This window comes from Pristiophorus japonicus, chromosome 11 (genome assembly GCF_044704955.1).
Source record: "Pristiophorus japonicus isolate sPriJap1 chromosome 11, sPriJap1.hap1, whole genome shotgun sequence".
NCBI lineage: Eukaryota > Metazoa > Chordata > Chondrichthyes > Pristiophoridae > Pristiophorus > Pristiophorus japonicus.
The window spans coordinates 162,891,874-162,910,217 of record NC_091987.1 but is presented as its reverse complement, the minus strand read 5'-3'; the positions used below and the strand labels follow the sequence as shown (position 1 = coordinate 162,910,217).

Genomic DNA, 18,344 nt, shown 5'->3' with positions numbered 1-18,344 from the left:
AGACTTAATATTTTGTTTGCTGTTTCACAATAACCAGATCACTACTCCAAAATCTGTCTCACTGTTTGCCGGTGTCAGGCAGGGAAGCACAAGAGACCGAATCAGTGACTTTTCCTTTGAGAACTGTCTTCTGAAGCACCGCACGGTCCCACTCTGACAGTCAATGAGCTGTTGGTCCGTGAGTGTATACAGGCTGCGGGTGGCCACCCCAAGCATAGCAGAGGAGTTTCTGCATTAGTTCTGGGTGGAAACAGTAATTTCCCCTTCGCTCTTCCTCTTGTCGATATCTCTCTGCTTTGATTTCTCTGCTTATTCCCCCTGCCTCATTTTGTGATGAAAAGGGAACAAAAGATGAAGTGGGCATCACTCTGGAACAATTGCTCTCAATCAAATATATCTATATACCATTGTTTATCATTGTTTGCTAGTTTTTAAATGCTTCCAATCTTCTGTCCTCTCACTAGTTTTGGCAACTTTGTATGCCTTTGTTTTAATTGGATATCGTCCTTTATTTCTTCAGTTAGCCACGGGTTGCTATCTTTTCTTAAACTCTACCCAACAGAACGCTTCTCGCGGGGTGGAGCGGGGCGGGGGTTGCTAGTGCTGTTGGGGAGTGTTTAATCCAGCTTGGCAGGGTGAAGGGAACCTTAAAATAGAATCTGTAGGGTGGGGAGTAAAGCTGGAATTAGAATGCGAAAGTAAAGAAAGTGAGTTTGAAGGGGAGAGGAAACAAGCAGGAAAAAAGGGTAAAGCACAAATTTAAAGGCACTTTGTCTAAATGCACGTAGCATTCGTTACAAAATAGATGAGTTGACGGCGTAAATGGGTATGATCTGAGAGCCATTACAGAGACTGGTGGCAAGTTGAACAGGACTGGGAATTAAACATTCAGGGGTATTTGACAATCCAGAAGGACAGACAAAAATGAAAGGGAGGTAGGGTAACTCTATTGATAAAGGATGGACCCACTGCAATAGTGAGAAACGATATTGGCTCAAATGATCAGAATGGTGAAACAGTTTGGGTGGAGATAAGGAATAAAAAGTGTAAAAGTCACTGTGGGTGTAGTCTATAGCCCCCCCTAACAGTAGCAACTCTGTTGTTCGGAATATAAACAAGGAAATAGTGGGGGCTTGTAAAAAGGGAACAACAATAATCTAAGGTGATTTTAACCTCCATATTGACTTGAAAAATCAAACTGGTCAGGGGAGCCTTGAGGAAGAGTTTATAGAGTGCATAAGAGACAGGTTCTTTGAGCAATATGTAACAGAAGCAACCAGGTGGCAGGCTACCTTGGATCTGATCCTGTGTAATAAGACAGTATTAATAAACAATCTCCAAGTAAAGGATCCCATTGGAAAGAGTGTTAATAGCATTGTTGAATTTCAAATTCAGATGGAGGTTCAGGAAGTTGGATCTCAAACCAGCGTACAAAGCTTAAATAAAGGAAACTATGAAGCTATGAGAGCAGAGTTGGCTAACGTGGAAAAGAGAAGACCAAGAGGACACTTAAAGAGGTCTTTAAAATTATGAAGAGATTGATGTGGAGAAACGGTTCCACTTGGCGAGTCCAGAATAAAGATAACCATTGATATATCAAAAAAACTTAGTAGTAATTTATTTCTGCATAGTGCAAGAATATGGAACTCGCTGCCACATGAGATAGTTGAATGGATAGCATTGATGCATTTAAAAGGAGCTTGATGCATAAGGGAGAAAGGAATAGAGGGATACAAGTTCAGGATCGGAAGAGGTAATTGGAATGGGCGGAGGCTCGCGTGGGTTATAAACACTGGCATATACCAGTTGGGCAGAATATTCGGTTTCTGTGCTGCAGATTCTAGATAGAAGCCCCATGGAGAGGCTGGTTCAAAAACTGATTTATGTTGCATCTCCCTCCTCTCCAGATTTACTTGCAAAGCATCCACCAGTGAGCCACATGTGTCTGTTTTTGAATTCAATCCTCTATAACATTACTGCAGGAGTATGAAAGTGAATGAGAATGAAATAGTTCTCAGACAAGTGCATCGTGGCTGCAGTGTGTACCATCTACAAGATTCCCTGCGGTAACTCACCAAGGCTTCCTCGGTAGCACCTCACAAACCCATGACCTCTAAAACCTAGAAGGACAAGGGCAGCAGGCGCATGGCAGCACCATCACCTGCAACATCCCCTCCAAGTTACATACCATTCCGACTTGGAAATATATTGTTATTCCTTCATCGTCGCTGGGTCAAAATCCTAGAAATCCCTCCCTAACAGCAGTATGGGAGTAACCTCACCACAAAGAATGCAGCGGTTCAAGAAGGTGGCTCACATCCACCTTCTCAAGGGCAACTAGGGCTGACCAATAAATGCTGGCCTTGCCAGCGAAGCCCACATCCCATAAAGCATTAAAAAACAAATACTATCAGTCTGTTCCAAGTGGCTATTAGGAGAAAGGTCATTTTTATGAGGCCAGCAAAGACTCTGTATGGCACTACAGTCTGTCTGCTGGTCTGCAATGACTACACTCTCTCATCTACATGAATAAAATTGAAATGAAGCCTCAATTTTAGAACTCGGGTTTCAAATTAAAACATTAAATAGGAACATCTCATTTCCGTTAAAAGTGATGATCGCAGTAGCAAATTTATTAGCTTAGTAATAGGAAAGGCTTCAATATTAATATTGAAGCTAATTGTTAAACCACTGTGATACTAGAGTATCCCAGCTACAATTAAAAAGCTAAATCCTGGGGCCAACGGAGTTTTGAGAATGTTTACCTTTTGCAGTGCTGAAAGGCTAACTAATAAGTTGCATTTACCAAAAAGCTGTTAAACAGCTCGATCTCGAACATGGAAGACATAGAAAGGATAAGTTTTCAAATTAAAATATATTCCACATTTTTTCGACAGTCTACCAAAGCAAGAAAGAAAACACAACTCCAATCTCTACACCAGTAACATATATTTTGGGCAATACCATTGGCTTCAATTTCCTCCTGCACTGTACACTATTTCTATCAAATGGCTGGCAGCAATTTTTGATTAGGGAGGTACTCAGCTGGTCAGTTAATACAAATTACTGCTGGTCTTCAGATTGCTAATGTAAGCTTGAAAAAAAACTTACCGTGTAGTTACCTATTAGAAATTATAGCCTTTTCTTATTGCTCTTACATACCTGATATTCACACACTTCTTTCTCACAGTTTTCTGACAACATCTGGGTTTTTGTCAGAACTTGTTGACGTTCACTACTTATTTGAGCAATCTGATCAATTACTTCCTGCTTTCGAAGCTTAAACTGATCATATTCACTATTAAAAAAGAAAAATAAATTTGATACAATTTATAAAATTGTGCATAACAATATCAATTTAAAACAAAATAAATGGCATGCATTCCTGAGTGGCCCAGAGTTTATTTACAAGATTAAGGCTGGCAGCCTGAATGCAACAGGTTATTTTTTCTTGCGAATAAACAAAATGCTACTCTGGAACATTTTACCAAAAAGCCCAAGGGTGATGGTGCTGCTTCAGAAAGTCCCCAATCAATAGAATGGTTACTGTGAGTCAAAATGGTGCAAACAAAATTCTGATACATTGAAATGATCTGAAACCATTAACAGGTCTCACAACTCATCACAAGTGAAATAACTTTTCATTCAACAACTTTGGGCATATTTTGGCTTTCTGTATGGACTTGTTTTGAAAAGAGATCCCAAGATATATCCATAGTACAATTAGTTTTATTAAAACTTGTTTTATATTAAACTGCTGATAGAGATCATCTGAATTACACATTCCACTTGTGCCTCGACCCAAGAATTCTTCCATCTGTATGTTGACAAGAAATGATAAAAACATATACAGACATGAAGAATACTCGTGTAAAGTAGGCAAGCAATAGAGGTCAACACCAAGTTGTGATTCGTTTTTGGGGGGCGGGACGGGGGGGGAGCTGTCTCGAAATTGGGTAAAAAAAAACTGATAGACAAACACAAGACGACGAATAAAAAGGCAAAAAATGGAATCCATAACTGTTTTCAGTTCTGATAACTTCTACACAGATTAACAGAGCATGGTGAGAATTCTGAGCATTGTGCTTCGACCATTCTTCAACCAGTTGCAATTATGGATTCTGAAAGATGTATTATCTCTTGTTCCAAAGTAAAAACTGAAAGTCAGTAGTTAAGCTTACATACGTGGTTACTGAATCAAGATAATGCTCCCTGGTTCCTTGCTGCTTATGGCTCTGCATCAGTAGCTTATCGCGTTTTTCAAGCTTTGAGCAGAGAATACTTTTCAGCCGAGTCTCTTCTGCCTGCGTGTTCTCCAGTTTCATTTTTTTGCTGTCTAGCTCATTTTTTTCTTTCCAAATCTGTACAATGGTCATGGAAAAATCTATACCTGCATGTGTCATATGGTATCATTTGAGAGAGATAAATACACAATATCCAACAGCTATTGGATGGAAGTGGACACGATAGTTGATTGTAACAAGTTCTTAAAGAATATTAAACAAATACAATAGGAGTCATCCTCTTTCTCCATATACCAGGAACATTTTTCTTTCTAACAGCAGAGCAATCAAATTCTTGCCTGGCCCTTACATTCTCCCTGCAACCTACAAGAGTGCAGCTCTAGTTCAACTATATAAAAGCTTAGGAAGATATGAGTATTGTGGCCAATATTGGGTTTCACAGTATCGGAAGGATATTGAGACTTTAGAGCAGGTACAACGCAGATTCACGAGGACGCTGTCTGGTATGAGGAAACACAAGTAATAAGACCAGAACAATTGGGGCTTTTTTCAATTAGAATGCAGATAATGGGGCAATACGATAGAAATGTTTAAAACTATGAAATGATGGGACAGGATCGATAAAAGCCGACAGTTTCAAGTCAGATTAAGATCGAGAGGCCCTCAATACATGGGTAAATGTAAAATTTAGAACAGAGGGCGGGAGAAATGTCTTCATAGAGTTGAGGCAGAAATTGTCAGTAGGTACATGAAATGGCACATGTGCTTGGTGAGGTCTGTTGTTCCACACCGCAAAGTGCGTGTTAGAATCCAGTCCAAATAGGTAGACCAGGTGTAATGACAGTTCCACACCGCATAGTGCGTGTTGGAATGTCGTCCAGATAGGTACACCAGGTGTAAATAAAGACTACTGTGTGCTCTGCTCCGGCAGGGTTAGAGAGGGCCATTGCAGCTCCCTTTACTGTGAACAGGCCATAAAGCTGTACCTCAGACAGATCATCGCATTACATAGGATATGATGCATGCACACAGGACATTCAGCTCAACCAGGCCATGCCAGTGTTTGTGTTCCACTTGAGGTTCCTGCCGTCTTTCCTCATCTAAATCTATCAGTATGACCCTCTATTCCCTTCTCCCACATAGGCTTTTCTTGGTTCCCCTTCAATGCATCGATAATATTCGCCTCAACCCCTCCCTGTGGTCGCGCATTCCACATTCTCACCCCTCTCTGGGTAAAGATTTTACTTCTGAATTCCCTATTAGATTTCTTAGTGACTATTCTTTATTGATGGCCTCCAATTTAGAAATTGTGATTTTGATTCCAAAATCTAAATCGTTAATATCAATTATACAAGATCATCTCATTTCCCACATGCCTTGTCTTAATTTGGGATACTGCCTCCATTAAAAGGAGCGGGTCAGAACCGCCCGAGTGTTGAACCTTGTTACACTAACATTGCAAGAGGAGACCTTACTCCACCCATTTCATTTCCACTCTGCCATATTTAGCCATCAATGTGTTAATGTATGTGTGTGAAATTCCCTCATCTAATGATTTAACCCAATAATTGTGAACATTATTCAAACTGAACAGAAAAATCTGATACCAATAGACTGCCAATTAATAATTCCATTGCTGTTATTGCCAAGGAACGATTTCGACTGCACAGAAACCCTTCGATTTTTCAACCCTTGAACATGGGTTCAGTTCAAGCTGAGGTTTCAGATACGAGAGGTGAACTAAACACCAAATTGAGAGCACGCACAAGACAGTTAAACGGCTACTGTCCAGGCACAATAAGACCATGAAAAATAGGAGCAGGAGTCGGCTATTCGGCCCCCCAAATTCTGCTCCGCCATTCAATAAGATCATGGCTGATCTGATCATGGACTCAGCTCCACTTCCCCGCCCGTTCCCTTAACCCTTTACTCCCTTATTGCGCAAAAATCTATCTTCTTCCACCTTAAATATGTGCAATGATCCAGCTCTCTGGGGCGGAGAATTCCACAAATTCACGACCCTCAGCGAAGAAATTCCTCCTCATCTCAGTTTTAAATGCGAGGCCCCGTAATCTGAAACTATGCCTCCTAGTTTTAGATTCTCCCGCGAGTGGAAATATCCTCTCTGAATCTACCCTGTCGTGCCTCCTCAGAATCATATAGGTTTCAATAAGATCATCTCTCATTCTTCTGAACTCCAATGAGTATAGGCCCAACTTACTCAACCTTTCTTCATAAGACAATACTTTCATCTCAGGAATCAACCTAGTGAACCTTCCCTGAACTGCCTCGACAATACAATATCATCAGGAGACAATCTTCTTACACATGCAGCCGTTTGATATCGGTCCAGACAGCTCGCTGGTTAATGCTGAAAGCTTGTTGCGGTGGGACATATTTGATAAACACAATCACTGTTTCTCATTCTGTGCAAACTATTTGCCCTCCATCAGCACTGAAATATCCAGTGAAACGTGGCACTTATTCTTTTTTTACATCTATAAGCTGTTGCTTCAACGATGTTAACTGTAACCTTAAACAACAGCCTGTGACTCCAAATGTCAAATCACGACACAATTGGATAATGTGTTTTCACTCGGATTATAACACACCCTTAAAGCGCCTGCAACGTCCTGCCGTCTAAATGACCAAAACTCCACCCACAGAGCAACTGTCCCGAAAACTAGAATGCGGATCCCGCAGCACAGACTGAACAAATCCTAGAAGTCCAAGTAACCTCCTCATTTATTAGTTTCAGAGAATCAATTCTGTGGCGTTAAATCTTAACCCTTTACACTCCATCCAGTTAGCAGATTTCAGCAAATATTACTGGGTGTATTCTTGACTCTAAAGAATGGAGTCAGTCTCGGAGAGAGTAGATTAATTATTCTGAATAGCTCATAATTTCAGGTGAATCACACATTCGTATCTTATTGAATTCGTTAAATAACGTAAATTAAGAACATCAATATCAGACCATGAAGGAATCGAGAAGTTTGTCTTACCTGACGTCATTGTAGGCCAGGTTCCTGTGCCCCAGTAAGCAAGATAGTCTCCTCATCCCAGCAATGCAGGAACTTCACCTGCACAAATATCTCAATCTCAGGATGGGGTGAAAATAAAGCTGGTTTTATCCTAGGAACAGCAGCCTCCTGTATTTGGATCTCATAGTCCATCCTAAACCTGTTCCATGTATTCATCAATCAGGTATTTTTCCACTTTTCCCCGTCAGCGGATCGTAGCTCCTGCACATCACCGAGAAACACACTCGCGTCCTTATCACCTTTTATTTCCCCTGAAATCCATATTTTCCTCCAACAGTCCAAGTCGGCGTTGATCTATGCGAGTGTGAGAGACAGCAATGCGGAATTCGTGGGCACGGGTTGTTATGTAATCATGTGTGTATCGTCGCAGTACCTTAAATATAATGTAAGCACTATGCCACACCACAGAGGGCGCTGTGGTGGGAAACCCTGGAAGTACCTGCAACAGGCACTATATAAGGCTGACCACCACACCAGAGAGGCACTCTGGAGCTGAACAATAAAGGACGAAGGTCACAGCAGTTAGATTTACACCAGACCGTGTGGAGTCAGTGATTTGCGTGCTACATACACTACATTGGCAACGAGGAAGTGGACGAACTCCACACAACCATGGCTACTCTGGGCTCGTGAAAGGATTTTACCGTGGGCAATGATTGAGAGGCCTTTACGGAAAGGCTCAAGTAATACTTCACAGCAAATGACCTCACGGAGGACACATACGCAATGAGAGAGAAGCGTAAGGCGATATTTCTCTCCAGTGGTGGAGATGAGGTTTACTGTCTCGTCAGGGATTTGCTTGCACCTGGGAGCGCCAGGGACTAGTCATACGTCGAGCTGACTGAACTCATTCATGACCAGTTGAAACCGAAGGAGAGCATCCTCACGGCCAGATGCAAATTAATCCATCACTGCAGACCCGAGTACCAGGATGTCACCAAATATGCTGCGGACCTCAGGAGACTCGCGGCGCCATGTGATTTTGGTGCACATCTTGACGAGGCTTTGCGGGGCGTTTTCGTTATGGGGATTGGCCACGAGGGCCTCCTTCACAACCTGCTGGCCACGGAACCCACAGTCACTCTGACAAAGGCCATCACCATCAGCAGGGCATATATGACCGCGACTTGCAGCACCAAGCAAATAATCCACACAGTCTCAAACCCGGCAGGCACTGTTCCACAGGATAGCGCCCACCACGGACAAAACTGCAGAACGTGGCTCTGCCCGGGGCAGAGAGCACGGACCTCGGGATCCTGGAACTCAGAGTCCGCTGAGGGAGGCCAATCAAGCAGCACCATGCTGGCGTTGTGGCGGAAGCCACGGGGCTCACCGGTGCAGGTTTGTGGAATATACGTGCAATAACTGCCACGTTAAAGGCCACCTTCAGCGTATGTGTAAAAGAAATCAGACTCACCATGTGGCTGAGGAGAAGGGGGATGATCTACTGTTCAGCGAGGAGCAGGTAGAAGAAGATGAGGTGTTTGGACTGCACACGTGCACCGACGACTCGCCCCCAGTGATGAGGGAAGTAAAAATCAACGGAGACCCAGTGAGTAGGGAATTGGTTACGGGCTCGGGTCTGTCGTTGATGAGTCGGAGAACTTTTGATAAACTGTGGATTAGCCCAGCTCCACGACCCAAGCTGGTCCCGGTCACGGCGAAGCTGCATACCTACACCAGGGAATACCTGTTCTTGGCAGAGCGAGGGTGCAGGTATCCGACGGGGATGAGACGCATGGTTTACCTTTGTGGGTCGTTGCAGGTGATGGGCTGACACTCCTTGGCCGGAGTTGGATGGGGACGGTCCGTGGGAGCTGGGAAGACTTCATCACCCCACAGGCTGCTGCTCCCCGGGGTGCTGCCATGCCCCGGGTCCCCAGTGAGCAGCGCCGACCGAGCTGGAGCTGCAGCCTCAATCCCCCCACAGGCAAGCCCCAGGCCCGGACCTCAAGCCACAGAGATCCTGCAGCCTCAGTCCCGACAGGCAAGCAACTCTGCAGAGAGGGGCCTAGTGGAGGGGAAGGGGTGAGCCGGCGGGGTGCGAGGGATCCAGGATGGCCGGCAGATCGGAAGAGCCCCGCTGAGGAAGTTGCCGTTGGTCGGGCCCCGTCGAGGAATCTGCTGTCGGGCGGGTCCCTCCGAGGAGCTGTTAGGGTCGGGCGGCTGCAGCAGCTGGAGGTCGGCGGCCGCATGGGAGGCCGCTACGGAGGCCGCGGGGGACGCAGCAAGTGCGGCCGCAGGAGAGACCACGACGGCCGCTGAAGAGGCGGCAAGTCAGGTGGCAGCAGAGGGGAGCGGAGGCTGCGACGTCGGATGGCATCCGGAGCGGTGGAAAAGAAGGCGGCGGCGGAATCGTGCTCAGAGCAGCAGAGCATCAAAGATGGCGGCACCCAAGGAGAAGCCTCGTGGAATCCTCCTGCATCAAAGATGGCGCCTTAAACAGTAAATGCACCCGGGAGTCTTAAAAGGGCCTTATCAAGAGGTGGTCCCCATAAAGGACTTCTGTAAGACAGAGCGAGTCTAAAATGAGCTATGTTACTGTGAGATATTGAATTTTCAATAAGGATTACGTTTTTAATGCTGAATGGCCATTGTATTTGTGTAAAATAATGATGAAGTACAATTAATGATAACGGCTAAGAAGCGCGTTACCAGTCAATAACTAGTTAATGTACCAGATAATATGTACCATACTAACGCACTGTCTATGCCCACCTGCCTTCCGCTGGACAAGTGTAATGTTATGTAATGATATGTGTACCGTTGTCCTGCGTCCTGGTGGGGGGGAATGTGATGTTATGTAATGATGTGTGTATCGTCCCAGTACCTTAAATGTAATGTAAGCACTATGCCACACCACAGAGAGCGCTGTGGTGGGAAACCCTGGAAGTACCTGCAACAGGCACTATACAAGGCTGACCACCACACACGAGAGGCACCTTGGAGCTGAACAATAAAGGACGAAGGTCACAGAAGTTATTTTACACCAGGCCTTGTGAAGTCAGTGTATTGTTTGCTACATACACTACACTGACTGTGAATCAGCCGGTTATTTGTGGCCGGGAGTTTTTGTCAAGCTCTGTACTGCTGTGGGCCATATATAGTCCACAGTGCTACACGCTAGCTCAGAAACCGCCGCCATAAGTTCCAGCCCCAAACACTATGCTGGGAGAATTCCCTGGTCTAGTGGTTATCACGCTTGCCTCACATGTCTAAAGTCCCCGGTTTGAGCCTGAGCGGCGACGTTATTTTAAAGAATATTTTGGCTTTGGCATAAATTGAACAAAAGTAGCTCCTGTTTCCTTGTCTTATGAGCAATGGGCATTTTAAACCATTATTAAAGCTCCTTAAATTATTAAAGTTCAGACGTTGAAGTTTTCAATGATTTTGAATTAAAATGTCACTTTCTGAGCCCAGGCTCCCTCTGTGAGTGCCGAACCACTAATCGACCAGGTAACACTTTAACGAGTTGAATATCTTTTGTATCATTCCAGAATGACTATTTTTTTGCAGTTTGGCACTAAGCAGACCCTTGCTCAGAGCAATGTCACACTGTTTCCCCTGTGTCAGGCAGAGAAACGCCTGATGGCCTCATTTATTTCACGTGACAAGACACACAAGTTCAAAATCAACCTGCAGGTGGCGACAAGCAGCGCTAAATAGTCTGGTTGGCCGAGCGGTACAAGGCGCTGTTTTCAGGTCGTAGTTTCATCTATAGGCGTGGCTTGCAATTCCATTTCTGACAGCTCTTATTATTAAGCGGAACTCATGTGTTTTATCACCATGATGAACTCCTTCATTCAGCAGTTCACCTGCTCACTTAACATTTCCGTTTTACCAGGTGCTGAAAGTGGACACGTTTTTGCACTTCACAGCACATGTGGAAATTCCCTGGATGGAAATATTTTGGTGGAACCTTCTCCTCAGGGGCTAGTTTGTTCTCGTGAGAAGGTCATAAAAATATGAGGATGTAAGAACTGGGAGTAGGAGAAGGCCATACGACCCCTCGAGCCTGCTCCGCCATTCAATAAGATCATGGCTGATATTCGACATCAACTCTACTTTCCAGCCCCGATTCCCCATGTGTCCAAAAATCTATCGATCTCAGCATGAATATATTCAGCGACTGAGCATCCACAGCTCTTTGGGGTCAATAATTCCAAAGTAAGAGGCGGCAAACCTTTTAGATCTAACGAAGGTCAATGTCACAGGCACCGACTATTTTCAAGCAAACTCCTCAAATACAGTGTGTAAAATGAGATGAGATAAATATCAAAACAGGGAAAGTGCTGTAGTTGAACAATAAAGCTCAATACAAAATCAAAACACTGCGAATGCTGGAATCTGGAATTCCGCCCATCATGTGCATTCTGGGTGGAGAGGGTGAACAGCCAGAGATATTGTTCCATATCGGGACCAATGACGTAGGTGGAAAGAGGGATGAGGTCCTGCAGGAAGAGTTTAGGGAGCAAGGAGAGAGAAGAGAGATTAACAAGCATGACTTCAAAAGGTAGTAATCTCCAGATTACTCCTGGTGCCACGAGCTAGTGAGTACAGAAGTAGGAGGATAGAGCAGATGAATACGTGGCTGGCGAAATGGTGGAGGCAGGAGTGCTTTAATTTCCTGAGGCATTGGGACCGCTTCTGGGGGAGGTGGGACCTGTGCAAGCCGGACAGGTTGCACTTCAACAGAGCCGGGACCAATATCCTCGTGGGTGGGGTGGGGCGGGGTTGCTAGAGCTGTTGGGGAGAGTTTAACCTAGCTTGGCAGGGTGATGGGAACTTTAAAATATACTCAGTTGGGACGGGAGTAAAGCTGGAATTGGAATGCAAAAATAAAGAAAGTGAGTTTGAAGGAGAGAGGGAAAAAGCAGGAAAAAGTGTGTAAAAAAACAAATTTAATAGCACTTTGTCTAAATACACGTAGCATTCATGACAAAACAGATGAGTCGACGGCGTAAATCGGTATGATCTGTTAGCGATTGCAGAGACATGGTAGCAAGGTGACCAGCACTGGGAATTAAACATTAAAGTGTATTTGACAATCCAGAAGGACAGACAAAAAAGAAAGGGAGGTGGGGTAGCTCTATTTATAAAGGCTGGACCCACTGCAATAGTGAGAAACGATATTGGCTCAAATGTTCAGAATGGTGAAACAGTTTGGGTGGAGATAAGGAATAAAAAGTGGAAAAGTCACTGGTGGGCGTAGCCTATAGGCCCCCTAACAATAGCAACTCTGTTGTTCGGAGTATAAACCAGGAAATAGTGGAGGCTTGTAAAAAGGCAACAACAATAATCGAGGGTGATTTTAACCTCCATATTAACTTGAAAAATCAAACTGGTCAGGGAACCTCGAGGAAGAGTTTATAGAGTGCATAAGGGACAGGTTCTTTGAGCAATATGTAACAGAACCAACCAGGTGGCAGGCTACCTTGGATCTGGTCCTGTGTAATGAGACAGTATCCATCAACAATCTCCGAGTAAAGGATTCCCTTGGAATGAGTGATAATAGTATGGTTGAATTTCAAATTCAGATGGAGGGTGAGAAAGTTGGATCTCACACCAGAGAACTAAGTTTACATAAAGGAGACGATGAAGCTATGAGGGCAGAGTTGGCTAAAGTGGACTGGGAAAATAGATTAAAGTGTACGACGGTTGATGAACAGTGGCATACATTTAAGGAGATATTTCACAATTCTCAAGAAAAATATATTCCCGTGAGGACGAAATGGTATAAAGGAAAATATAGCAATCCGTGGCGAACTAAAGAAATAAAGGACGGTATCCAATTAAAACAAGGGCATACAAATTTGCCACAACTAGTGAGAAGACAGAAGATTGGAAGCATTTAAAAACGAGCAAACAATGACTAAAACAAATGATTAAGAATGGTATATAGATATATTTGAGTGAGAGAAATAGTTCCAGAGTGATGCCCACTTCATCTATTGTTCCCTTTTCAACACAAAATGAAGCAGGGGAAATAAGTAGAGAAATCAAAGCAGAGGGATATCGACAAGACGAAGAGAGAAGGGGAAAGTACTGTTTCCACCCAGAACTAATGCAGAAAATCCTCTGCTGTGCTTGAGGTGGCCACCCGCAGCCTGTATACACTCACGGCCCAGCAGCTCATTGACTGTCGGAGTGGGACCGTGCAGCGCTTCAGAAGACAGGTCGAAAAGGCAAAGTCACTGATTCTGTCTTTTGTGCTTCCCTGCCTGACACCGGCAAACAGTGAGACAGATTTTGGAGTAGTGTTCTGGTTATTGTGAAACAGCAAACAAAATATTAAGTCTGGAATTAAAATATTTAATGTGTTTCCTGCTCGCTTAGTGGTTCGGTGCTCACAGAGGCAGCCCGACTTCAGAAAGTGACTTTTTATTTGAAAATCTTTTCAAATAAATACATGTAACTAATTAAACTCTGCAGGAGGCGGCATGATTAAATGCTTTACTCACCATTTATTAACCGACACCGTTGTTTTACAGAATGGTTACTGAGGGACTGTCGAAACTTCAATAACTGAACTTTAATCATTTAAGGAGCTTTAATCATTAAATAAATTTTATTCCCTATCTTACTTTACACACTCTGTATTTTAGGAGGTTAGCTAAAAGACATGGAACGTGGGGCTACTTTTGTTCAATTTTTTTCACGACAAAAATATTCTCTAAAATGATGTCTTTGCCAGAGTTCGAACTGGAGATCTTTCGCGTGTGTGGCGAGCTTTTTAACCACTGCACTACGGAAACCTCTGCTGAACCCCCCACCATGGTTCTTAATTTGTACAAAACTTAAACCCAATGAGATCGGGATAAAAGTGGCTCACATGCTCAAGACATAATAAATGACTGAAGTTTTACAAGATAATTTTATGGATTAATTAATGATGTTCAAATCAATTATTATTTTTTAGAAAAGAGATGCATATAGATGTGTAAAATAGATATAAACCTGGAACTGTGGGGTACTGAATTCTCGGGGCGGGGGGGGGGGGCGGTGCGGAAATAACTGTTGAAGTCTTCGTCCCTGGGTGGCCTGTAACCATCAGCCTTTCATTCAATGCACGAACCGATTGTAGCACAGAGAGTGATGCAAGTACATGTTGCAAAACATCTTAAACCAGTGTATCAGCGACTTAAAGCTTCAGATTGCTCCAACAAGGATGGAACTTGTCCACACTCAGTTGTACTTTTCCAGAATAAAGGGTGGGACATTCATTATGGATAACAGGAAGCTCTGTATAAAAGTGGGATGCGTACCCACGCCTCAAGAAGGGCCGTTAGAGGCACCATGGGCTGAAGAGTCTCGTCTACATACACGCAACTTATGCTCAAGTAAACAAAACCGCATTTTATCTTGGTAACTAAGCCTTCGCTCATCAGTTACGGGGACAAGAATGAGTGAAACCTTCTTTGGGCCCCTGTGGGAAATTCACGCACGTGGAAGACTTAATCCAAGAGTTAGGATGGCCGAGCAGTTTAAGAACCAGTGTGTGCCGGACTGAAGGTATAACCTGTAATCTGCAGTCAAATGTTCAGTCAGAAAAGTGTTGTTCTGTTCGCAGAAACATAGAAAATAGGTGCAGGAATAGGTCATTCGGCCCTTCGAGCCTGCACCGCCATTCAATGAGTTCATGGCTGAACATGCAACTTCAGTACACCATTCCTGCTTTCTCGCCATGCCCTTTGATCCCCCAAGTAGTAAGGTCTACATGCAACTCCTTTTTGAAAATATTTAGTGAATTGGCCTCAACAACTTTCCACCGTTAGAAAATTCCACAGCTTCACCACTCTCTGAGTGAAGAAGTTTCTCCTCATCTCGGTCCTAAATGGCTTACCCCTTATACTTAGACTGTGACCCCTGGTTCTGGACTTCCACAACATTGCGAACATTCTTCCTGCAGCTAACCTGTCTAAACCCATCAGAATTTTAACCGTTTCTATGAGATCCCCTCTCATTCTTTTGAACTCCAGTGAATACAAGCACAGTTGATCCAATCTTGCTTGATATATCAGTCCCGCCATCCCGGGAATCAATCTGGTGAACCTTCGCTGCACTCCCTCAATAACATGAATGTCCTTCTTCAAGTTAGGAGACCAAAACTGTACACAGTACTCCAGGTGTGGCGTCACCAAGGCCCTGTCCAACTGTAGGAACACCTCCCTGCCCCTGTACTCAAATCCATCGCTATGAAGGCCATCATGCCATTTGCGCTCTTAACCGCCTGCTGTAACTGCATGCCAACCTTCAATGACTGATGTAACATGACACCCAGGTCACGCTGCACCTCCCTTTTTCCTAATCTGTCACCAATCAGATAATAGTCTGACTCTCTGTTTTTACCACCAAAGTGGATAACCTAACATTTATCCACATTATACTTCATCTGCCATGCATTTGCCCACTCACCTAACCTATCCAAGTCACTCTGCAGCCTCATAGCATCCTCCTCGCAGCTCACACTGCCACCCAACTTAGTGTCATCCGCAAATTTGGAGAGACTACACTTAACCCCCTCATCTAAATCATTAATGTACAACGTAAACAGTTGGGGCCACAGCATAGAACCTTGCGGTACGCCACTCGTCACTGCCTGCCATTTTGAAAAGTATCCATTTACTTCTACTCTTTGCTTCCCGTCTGCCAACCAGTTCTCAATCCATGTCAGCACACTACCCCCAATCCCATGTGCTTTAACTTTGCGCATTAATCTCTTGTGTGGGACCACGTCGAAAGCCTTCTGAAAGTCCAAATATACCACATCAACTGGTTCTCCCTTGTCCACTCCACTGGAAGCATCCTCAAAAAACTCTAGAAGATTTGTCAAGCATGCTTACCCTTTCGCAAATCCATGCTGACTTGTAACTATTATGTCACCACTTTCAAAATGCGCTGCTATGACATTCTTAATAATTGATTCCATCATTTTGCCCACTACCGATGTCAGGCTGACCGGTCTATAATTACCTGTTTTCTCTCTCCCTCCTTTTTTAAAAGATGGGGTTACATTGTGATGTGTGAAAATGTGCGCACCCTGTGATATGTGACAATGTGCGTGGTGTGATGTGTAACAATGTGCGTGATGTGATGTGTAACAATGTGCACGATGTGATGTGTGACAGTGTGCGCACTGAGTGATGGGTGACAGTGCGCGCGGTCTGATGAGTGACAATGTGTGCACAGTGTGACGTGTGACAATGTGTGCGGTGCAATGTCTGACAATGTGCGCGGTGTGTAATGTATGACAATGTGCGCGGTGTGTGATGTGTGAGAATGTACACGCATGTGATGTGTTACAATATGCACGTGTGATGTGTTACAATATACACAGATGTGTGATGTGCTACAATATACATGTATGTGATGTATTGCAATATACACACACGTGTGGTGTTACAATAAACATGCCGTCTAATATGTTATAGCATACACATGTGTGCTGTGTTACAATATACATGCTGTGTGATGTGTTACAATATACACACGTGCGGTGTTGTAATATACATGCTATGTGATGTGTTACAGTATACACACACATGCTGCGTTACAATATGCACGTCGTGTGATGTGTTACGATATTCACATGTGATGTGTTACAATATACACGCGTGTGATGTTTTACAATACACATACATGTGATGTGTTACAATATACCTACGCATGTGATGTGTTACAATATACACAGGTCTCCATGCTGCAAAAAAGATATTGAAGCATGGGAGAACGTGCAGAAAAAATTACAGGGATGTTATCAGATTTGAGAGGATGCAACTGTCAGGAAAGATTGCACAGGCGGTGGTTATCTTTTATGGAAAATAGAAGACCAAGAGGACCCTCAAAGAGGTCTTTAAAATTATGAAGAGGTTGATAGTGGAGAAACGGTTTCCACTTGGCGAGTCCAGAATAAGGCGGCATAAATGAAGATAACCATTGATATATCAAAAACAATTAGTAATAATTTATTTCTGAATAGTGCAAGAATATGGAACTCGCTGCCACCTGAGATAGTTGAAGTGGATAGCATTGATGCATTTAAAAGGAGCTTGATGCATAAGGGAGAAAGGAATAGAGGGATACAATTTCAGGATGGGAAGAGGTAATTAGAATGGGCGGAGGCTCGCGTGGGTTAGAAACACTGGCATATACCAGTTGTGCACAATAGTCGGTTTCTGTGCTGTAGATTCGAGGTAGAAGCCCCATGGAGAGGCTCGTTAAAAACTGATTTATGATGCATCTCCCTCCTCTCCACATTTATTTGCATGGCATGTAATCAACCAGTGAGCCATATGTGTCTGTTTTTGAAATCAAACCTCTATAACGTTACTGTAGGAGTATGAAAGTGAATGAGACTGAAATAGTTCTCAGACAACTGCATCGTGGCTGCAGTGTGTACAATCTACAAGATTCACTGCGGTAACTCACCAAGACTTCCTCGGTAGCACCTCACAAACCCGCGACCTCTGCCACCTAGAAGGACAAGGGCAGCAGGCGCATGGGAGCACCTTCACCTGCAACATCCCCTCCAAGTTACACACCATTCCGACTTGGAAATATATTGCCATTCCTTCATCGTTGCTGGGTCAAAATCCTGTTATTCCTCCCTAACAGCACTATGGAAGTACCTTCACCACAAAGACTGCAGCGGTTGAAGAACGTGGCACACCTCCACCTTCTCAAGGGGAAGTAGGGATGGCCAATACATGCTGGCCTTGCCATTGAAGCCATCATCCCATCACGAATTAAAAAACAAATACTATCAGTATGTTCCAAGTGGCCAGTCGGAGGAAGGTCATTTCGATGAGGCCAGTAAAGACTCTGTATGGCACTACAGTCTGTCTGCTGGTCTGCAATGACTACACTGTCTCATCTACATGAATAAAATTGAAATTAAGCCTGAATTTTAGAACTCGGGTTTCAAAATAAAAACATTAATTCGGACCATCTCATTTCCGTTAAAAGTGATGATCGCAGCAGCAAGTTTATTAGCTTAGTAATAGGAAAGGCTTCAATTTTAATATTGAAGTTAATTGTTAAACCACTGTGATACTAG

General features: G+C 43.8%; 1 pseudogene; it reads right to left on the bottom strand.

Moving 5' to 3' along the window:
* The window catches only part of LOC139275636 (kinetochore protein Nuf2-B-like), a 71,646-nt pseudogene that overhangs the window by 10,308 nt on the left and 42,994 nt on the right, over positions 1-18,344 (bottom strand).